This window comes from Oryzias latipes, chromosome 10 (genome assembly GCF_002234675.1).
Source record: "Oryzias latipes chromosome 10, ASM223467v1".
NCBI classification, from domain to species: domain Eukaryota; kingdom Metazoa; phylum Chordata; class Actinopteri; order Beloniformes; family Adrianichthyidae; genus Oryzias; species Oryzias latipes.
The window spans coordinates 3,893,694-3,902,722 of NC_019868.2; the positions used below are offsets into that span (position 1 = coordinate 3,893,694).

At 42.2% G+C, this 9,029-nt stretch overlaps 2 long non-coding RNA genes across 2 annotated transcripts; both read right to left on the reverse strand.

Annotated features, from left to right (window-relative positions):
- Positions 1 to 2,105: 2,105 nt before the first annotated feature.
- LOC105353708 lies at positions 2,106 to 5,968 on the reverse strand. The gene is made up of 3 exons (XR_908427.3): positions 5,192 to 5,968; positions 4,717 to 4,871; positions 2,106 to 4,510 (listed from the first exon to the last, which is right to left on the reverse strand). It is a non-coding gene; the product is annotated as an uncharacterized LOC105353708 (long non-coding RNA).
- A 1,119-nt stretch (positions 5,969 to 7,087) lies between these two features.
- LOC110014743 lies at positions 7,088 to 8,081 on the reverse strand. The gene is made up of 3 exons (XR_002289744.2): positions 7,982 to 8,081; positions 7,668 to 7,743; positions 7,088 to 7,335 (listed from the first exon to the last, which is right to left on the reverse strand). It is a non-coding gene; the product is annotated as an uncharacterized LOC110014743 (long non-coding RNA).
- Between the last annotated feature and the right edge of the window lie 948 nt (positions 8,082 to 9,029).

The following is a 9,029-nucleotide window of genomic DNA, read 5'->3' on the forward strand; positions in this document are numbered from 1 at the left end:
TTCAGTTCTTTGAAACAAAGCACTCATTTTGATTAAAAAAACTATTATAAATTTATAAATGTCAAATTGATTTTACTTGTTCCTCTGGCTTAATTTTTCCGTTTATCTTCAATAGAATAGAATAGAATGAAACCTTATTGATACCACAAAGAGGACATGACCTAATTTTTCCTTCATTCATTTGTCTAATCTGTTTTGTCCCTTTCGGGGTCACGGAGCTGCTGGAGCCTATCCTGGCCACTTGTTGGCGACGGCAGGGGTACCCTGGACAGGTTGCCAGTCTGTCACAGGGCCATAATCACACACCCATACACACCCACATTCACACCTGTGGACAATTTAGAGTAACCAGTTAACTTATGAAGCATGTTTTTGAACGGTGGGAGGAAGCCAGAGTCCACGGAGAAAACCCGTGCATGCATGAGAGGAACATGCCAACTCCACACAGAAAGGTCCCCCACTGATGTTCTGTTCCAGGACCCTCAGCTGGGACTTGAACCAGAGGCCTCCTGCAGCCAAAATGAAATTCCCTAATTTGAAATTTAAAATGTTATCAAAATGAAGCCCACCTGTTCTCCACACTATGCTTTTTTTTATATGGACCCCATAAACGAACAGGCTAAAGCACAAAGAGGTTTATTTTGGGATTCAGGCAGGACAGAAAAATGGAGCTTCTGGAGCAACAGAGTCATAGGTCAGCAGGTGCAGCAGCGGTCTCTCCATAAGAGAAGAAAGTTATATGTCCAACCACAATAGTGGTTAATGACAGGGGGACTTGTTTTCTTGTGCAAGGGATGCTCATGGATGCAGGAGTCCAAGGCGAGAGAAACACGAGACCCTGAAAGGATCAGTTCGTGGCAATAGGACAGAGGCGAAGACGACCTGACGCTGACTGAAGTGCTCCAGGTCCTTATGAAGTCAGGCACACAGGCGGAGTAAGTCAGCTGATAGCACTGCTAAGATCAGGGGGGGATTCCAGAAAGCAGGTTATGCTAGCTCCCACGGTAAGTTTGAGGCTAAGGAAGCGGATAACCTCAGCTTTCGGTTCCAAAAACAGAGGTATTTTTCAGGGTATGTCAAGTTGCCATAGCAACTCATGCTCTGAACATAACCAGGTCATGCGCAGGTTTAGTTGAAGGTTAGTTTGTTTCCAGAGAGGTGAAGCAGCATGGTGTGTCCATTTGAAGATGATTTAGTGGATGAAGAAGCTCAGATAATACTTTTTCCACCATGAGAGGGTGATAAGACCACATATGGATGTTGGAAAGATAAACTTTTTTACTTTGATCTAATTTAACTATTTGCTTCAGTTAAGATAAATAATTTTTTTAAGTCGGTCAACTTAAAAATAACACGTAGTTATCAGACATTTATTTTACTTTCATTGACATTAATTCAATTAAGTGTAACTTTGGTGCTGCTGTTAGATCGGCACCGCAAGGGCTTGTGGGATACCATTCCCTTTGCCAGTCTGGACGGATTTGGATTTAAGTGTGGGTTTTTTTCCGAGTTATTTGTCCTGTTATGTTTAATTCTTTCTGCACCATGAGTGAGAGGGAGGGAGAGGATGATGAGAGCACCACTAGTGTGAAAACATATTTATAGCCCTTAAGATAAAGTCAGAATCATAGCAACTAAGTTCAAGCTACATAATGCAAGTCCACACTGTATCATTTAATTTAATGTTATAAAAATGAGAATATATGTGGCCTCCTCGAACTTAGACATATGAGAGTTCAAGAAGTACAATAAATTAAGAGGGAAAGACATTTAATATAATTGGAGTAAAATGACATTTAGTTGGATAAATATGTAAATTTGAGCTGTATAAATAGAAACTGATGCGTTTACTTTGTCCGTTATTTTTCACCAAGCAGAAACTCTTTCGTGTTCTGATGCAGCCGTACTACTTTTTTGACGGACGTATAATCTTCATACGCTGTCATTAAAATCTCCGACTTAGTTTCACTGAAGTATAGCGCTCTCTTTTTTTCTCCACGTGTTTCCTTGGTGACTCCGGAAATCGGCGATCCATTGAGAATGTCTTCATGTCTGCACGTGCGTTAACCCAGGGTTACCAAGTCGAGCGTAATCACGCTAACTCATATCCGGTCTTTTGGAACCGACATACCCAGAGTAAGCAAGTTCAGGCGGATTTCAGCCGGAGTTCAGGCTCAAAGTCAGGGTAGTTTAAACATGCTTCCTGAAAGATCCCCTGGTGGATTGGCTCAGGATCATGACACAATCATGCAGCAGAACTGAAAATGCAGCAGAACTAAACAGTCAGTAGATGATGCAGGCAGAGGACTGCTGTGGTGTGAGGCTGAGTTGGGGGAAGTAGTTCAATGTTGTCTGTTAATCCTTTCTTCAGAGGTCTTCCAGACGGAGAATGAATGTTGGGTGGGGGACAAAAAACGAAACAATAATGAGTTTGGGAATGCCCTCACTCTCTATTTCATGCAACCAATGAGCTCTTTGCCCCTGGAGTCACCTGCCTCACCAGGCTAATCCTGATACTGCTATGGGATTAACACTTTCCCACTCAATGCCATTGCACTCCGAGCAGGGAAAACCCAGAGGTAAATGTCGACAGTTCTTGTTAGAGGTTCAGAGGATCAGGGAGAGCAGCATAAAGGCTGAGCAGAAACGTGTTAGGTTTGTCTTTTTTCTGATTTTTGCATCAAATGGTCAAGTTAATACATCTTTTCCAGACCTGACAACAAAGATTCAAATAGGACAGCTGTTTTCTACATCTGAACCTGTCAGTCAAATTCCTGTTTATAAGATGAGACTGGGAAGATCTTTACCTAGAACTTTCTGACAGACTATTCACAATACCTGTAACTCCCAACCTTGTTTGCAACGTAAAAAAAAAACACAAATTGACACCGCTGCACGTTAGTCGCATCAGCATATTGACAATAACATCAAATCTTGTTTGCAGCTCATGAAAAAACAAACTGACTCTGGGATACCTGCATTGTGAGGATTATTGATTTTATTTTTAGGGTGTATTCAGACTGGACACATTTGGTTCTCTTAAAGTGAACCAGAGTTCATTTCACCGATAAGTCTGAACAAATTTTGAGTCTGAATAAACCCAAGCAGACCCTGGTCTGGGACAAGGAGCCGCTCTCGGACCCATTTTTGGAGGTGGCCTTGGTTTGTTCCCAATTAGACTGAGCTTCAGTTCACTCTGAGATTCTACCGTCTGAATACAATCCATCCTTGGAGTGGAACAACTGAACCAAAACGGCCACTGTAGCCTGGCATTATGGGATGTGGAGAAGGAAGGAAGGCAGGAACCGTGACGATCAAACACAGCAACTTATTAGAATGTGGTTGGATGAATGCAGGCTTATTAAAACAACTTTTAAAGTGATATATGTGTCCATATGAGATAAACACTTATCAGTGTACCTTCTTAGCCATTGTCTCCTCATTCAGCCCACAGAGCTGAACAAATGGACATGTTTGTTCTCATGAGGACATGAGGGCGCTGCTGCTCATCTTCTCCCTGAGAGTCTGACCCTCAGTAAGAATCAGACTTGTGCAGCTTGAAGGGAGCAGAGCTCCATTCTGCCGAGTAAGCAGCACCAGTCCTGAGGGGGAATGGTGTCCACTGTAGATGGCACTGTTAACCTGGACTTGGCTGGGCTGCTGAGGAGCGACCGTCTGCTTCTTATTACTGTTCGAGTCCAGGAGGGAAATGAACTGCTGGGATGGGGGGGGGGGCTGATAATGATGCTAACAGAGATTATTTCTGTCATCACAGTTATGAAAACAACAACAGAAAGGTCTGGGGGCGTTTGGGGGCCGAGATAAACACCCTGCAGCTTTTATCTCCAAACTGAAGGTATGGCTGCTTCTTCTTGCTCCTGCTGGTGTTTTTCTGAGATGTGGAGCAGTGATCGTGGAGGGTGGGGGTGCGGTGAGGAAGGGGTTCAAGGATTGAGTGAAAGACAAGTGTGTTATTGTGTCAGGACCTACAGGGGGGGTCACGGGAAGGGCAGCGGCTGATTGCACGGGCAGCCGGATTCACACAGGAGCACCCCCCCCACCCCCAACCCACGTCCACTTTTCTGTACTTTACAGTCACACTGCATCATGGGAAAACCACCAGCACAATGGTGAGTCACCTTGCGTCCTCTCATGGGGAGGTGACGTCCATTCGTCTGGTTAGAATGAGCTCAAAAGACAGATGCCTCTGAAGTTTGATCCTCGCCTTCAGGACCGATGGTTTCATTCCTGAAGTGCAGCCCGCCTGCAGACATCTGCGTTTCTGCAGATGTCCGTGCGTTCTCCAAAAACACCCACTGAACTTCTGAACCCCCACTCAGGCGTACAGACCGGCCCCGTCTCCTGACCGGCACTCGAACTTTTCCCCATTTTGACTCTCAAAGGCAGCGCCTGACCTCATGTGCTGCTGGGATATTACTTTCTGTCTTCATCAGGACTCTTCCTCGTGGCTCCAGAGCAGACGGTCCGGCAGTCAAAGGAGAGCTGAGTCCTGAGGCAGGTGTTAAAAGAGAAAAGCACATAGAGAACTGTAATGGCACTAGTGGAATGTTCCTTTGGAGGTTTTTCATGATGTCTGTAAACAATGAGCTTCAGATCCAGATAAAATCAGTTTTCTGCTCTGTAGCTCCTCCAGTAGCCCCCATCCAAACTTATTGTTTTAAATTGAATTCAGCTCGGAGCCACTCGTCACGTTACTTTTGATGAAGTTCTTTGGCTAAAAGAGTCATCTTCAGCTGAGGTCCTCCTTCTCATCTTTGTCTCCAGCAAAACTTGTTTCAGTTCCTCCTCTGAGTCGGGGCGCCACCTTCACCTCCTGTGTTTTGACTGGAACAGGAACCGTCTGAGAATATCTGAGAAGCATCGTCACACATCTGATTACTATTAGCTAACTTTGAACTATGTTGACTTTTTTTTAACCAGTTTTCTTCACAGGCTGAAGCAGTAAACCAGGCCAGAAAAGCAGAATGAAGCATGAGATATGGCATCCTCCCAACCTCCCCTGTGTGCTGCTGCTGTTTTTTTCTGCTGCACTGGTTTAAATAAACATAACTCTTTTTGATTGAGGAGGAGCTTAAATTTGAGAGTTAGTCTTCATGTGTCACATGGAGCTGTTGAGGAGTAGCACTAAGATACACTCAGTTTTGTGGGAAATGCCAGATTAATTACCAACCTTCATTTGGGTTGGAGAGCTTTCACACGGAACCTCCAGGAACTGCCCCACAATTCCAACAGGAGCTCCCATGGGGGCAGAATTCACATAAATTAAAGGAAGATGTTTGTCATGTCAGTCTTCTGACTATCATGCATCCACAAATGTTTTGCCTCCTCGCCACACCATGCTTCATAAATGATAAAAACGTTTTGTGATTTGACCTCCTGAAGATTTGCTCTGTAAGCAAATGTTTGCAAAAATGTATACATCATCATTTACATTATCTAAACGCATTAGTTTATTATTTTGTTTTAGAGACATTTATTTCGGTTATGTTAAACACACAAACTTAAAACATCAACATAAACATTGACACTGAACAAAATTAACCTAAAAAGGTGTTGGGTGAAGCCAAGGCTTATTTCCCCGACCTTGATTACAAACATCACATCTACCTACAAATTGATAGAACCTTAAAAAAGAAAAAAAAGAAGAGGACAAAAACAAACACAAACACTTCTCAAAATTACTTACAACCACCAGAGTCTCTCAGTCCAGAAGGTATTTTTGATATATTTTAAATGTATACATTTTCTTAAACTGATATATGGAGTTTGCATTCTTCAGATCATCGGATGATAAATTCCACATTAACCCCCTGAACAAAAATACTATTCCTTAGTGAATTAGTTCTGACCACTTTGTTTTTAAACATTTCTTTACCCTGAAAATCATAATTATTAACTTTAATTTCAAACAAACTCAGTATTTTGGCAGGTACACATTGTTTTTAAACTTTAAACATAAAAATTCCAGTACTAAGATCAACTAAATCCAAAAATGTAATTGCCCTTAATTTTGGAAATATTTGTTTTGTGTATTGATTGTATGAAGAGTGGTTTACAATTCTAATTGCTTTTTTTGCAGAATAAAAATAGGTTTTGTATTTGACTTGTAACTATGCCCCCAGATTTCAAAACAATAGGTAAAATAAGGCATTATGAGTGACAAATATAGAATATGCAATGTAGCTGTGTTTAAAAAAATACTTGACTTTATGTAGAATGGCAAATGATTTGGACAATTTAGAGAGAATATGTGTTATGTGTGGTTTCCATGATAATTTATGATTCAAAATTACTCCAAGAAATTTTATTTCATGTACTCTTTCAAGAACAACATCCTCAATTTTTAACTGAGAAATATTTTCCAGTTTTCTATGGCCAAATATAATGTACTTGGTTTTATTTTTATTTAAAGACAGTTTGTTTGAATCAAACCATTGTTTGATTGTGGATAATTCTTTTGTTATGTCTGCAAGAAGCTTTTCCAGATTATCTCCTGATAAATACAAAGTAGTGTCGTCAGCATATAAAACACAATTTAACAAATCAGAAACTTTACAAAGGATGTTTATGTATAAAATAAATAATATAGGACCCAGTAGGGTCGGGTAGGGTAGGTACTCCACATGTTACAGGACACATATCAGATTTTTCGCTATTGAAATAAACATTATGTACATGAACATTGTGAATAGGATATGTCCAAAATCTGCTGGTTTGTGTGTTTGGATGAGACTGCCTAGAGTTCAGGTGAGCTTGCACACCTGCAAAAAAATTCTGCTCTGGACCAAACAGTCCAGTGTGAAAGCTTTGCATCTGAAGCCGGATCTGATGCTGGAGCAGGATGCTGCAGACATGATCACGAGAGAGATTAAACCTGTTGCTGTTGTCCCTTGTAGAGAAGTGGGATGCTAATTAAACATTCAATTGAAAAAGTTGATCTAATCTTTCTGTCGGAGAGATTTTGCACAAACAGATCCTCTAACATCTGAACCAGATACCCTCCAACAGTGAAACCACTTCCTATTGACCTGCTCCTATGTATTTGACCACAGAACTAAACAAGGTGTCTGCTTTAGTTTTATTGCAACTCTTTTATACATATGATCATACCAGGAAAAGAAAATCTATCGTCCCTCTTAGTCCTGTTCATGGTCAGTAGGGTTACTGGAGTCTGTGCCAATGAAGGTGGGGTAGATCCTGACCAGTTCTCCAAACCATCACAAAGACAAACTCCACACACAAAGGACTTAGCTGATTTGATTTGAACCTTCCCACTGGTGAGACAATGGTGCGGACCACTACACCACCACACACCTGGAAAAGAAAAGATCCAAGTTTTTAAGCAAACAAACAACCATTTGGGAGCCACTCTGACAGAGTCATGCAGCTTATCTAAGCCTTTGCCAATAAACACCAACGGTGTGTCTAAAATATTGTCACAGGTGGGAGTTCAGACCTGGAATAAACAGAAAACAACAGAAAGATGAAGACTTCATGGAGGATGATGTGGGGGCAGTTGCTCAAGTAAACATTCAGCATGAAAACACTCAAACCACCTAATGTACAGCTCCTCTGTGTCCCATCCCAATCCTGCTCGGTCTCCTTCGACGTCCCTCCCCCCCAGTGCTTTTTTTGGTGGTACTCACCTGATGCAGGTGATCAGCAGCAGGAGGGGGGTCAGAGAAGACCATGAGCACAGGACTCGGATTAGACACCTCTGCTCTAAAACAGCAGAAATGTCAGAATGTCAATCACAATGCCCCCCCCCCACAGCAAAGTAGAAACAGTAGGAGCTTCAATTCATCAACAGAAATGATCTTCTTTCACAACCAGCTGAGAGAAAAGGTGGGAAGTTGTTAAAGTCTTTCATCTAACAGATAAATCAGTAACCATAAGCCCCCCAAAACACATAAAATGGCACCCTGTGAGGTACCCCCCCCCCCTCCCACTGCAAGCTCACCCTATCTGGAATATTTGGATAATTCTGCTCTGATTGGGTGTCGGCGAGTCCTCCTCAGCTGCTTCGTGTCAAGCCGTTCTTGTACCAAGCAGCCTGGAGAGTGCAGATAAAGCCTGCCCATGTTGGGGGGGGGGGTTCAGGATGTGTGGGTGTGGGTGGGGATGCCGCCTGCTCAAGTGTGACCAATGAAAAGCAGGCGAGCTCTGAGGCAAATCATAAATTCATGGCAGCCGTCAGTGAGGCGGAACTTCAACTAAATTTATAGTTATTGCACTGAGAACGTGCACGGCATGAACGTCCTTAACAATAATGTGCAGAGCATGAACGTGCACATGTACGTGCACAGACTGCATTTAGCTAACTTTGGTTCTTTATCGTCTTAACGTTTCCTAAAGGCCTTTTTTTAAAACATCCTTTCGGCAGCAACAAACACAAATGTTTGTTACATTTGTTTCCTTCATTTTCCTCTGACCATGAGGAACATGAGAGCCTTCACTGCACACCTGTACAGGCGTTGAAGTGTTAGCAGATAGGCAGTACTCCTCTGATGAACTTTATCTTTAGGCTAATTTGACGATGAGCGCTGAGAGCTACAAAGACAGGAGACAGAGCTGCAGAGGTTTGAAAGAGAAGAAGAACAGAAAAGGAAGATGAAGGTGACGTTCTGAAAGGAGGAAGACTTCTGCTGCCAGACTCTGAGTTTATCATGTCATTGATTGATTTCTATTTTCTTTTAATTTTACATAGCTTGGTGATTCTTCATGCTGAAAGAGATCAAGCTTTACAGTTTTTGCCTGTTTCTACGTTGGATCTTCAGAATTGAAACTAGAGACGACAAAGTGAAGTTTGTGTGTGAAGGTTGAAATCCTTTGAGGCATCAGGACCGGCTCTTCCTCTTTCAGTCTGATGATGCTCTTCCTCTCCATGCAGATGTCTTCTGTTTTTTTATCCACTCAGACAGATAATGACCAACGTCATGACACTGGGATTGACTTTTTCAGATGGAAGTTCTAGAAATCTGAATTTCTTTGCTGTCTCAACAGTTTAG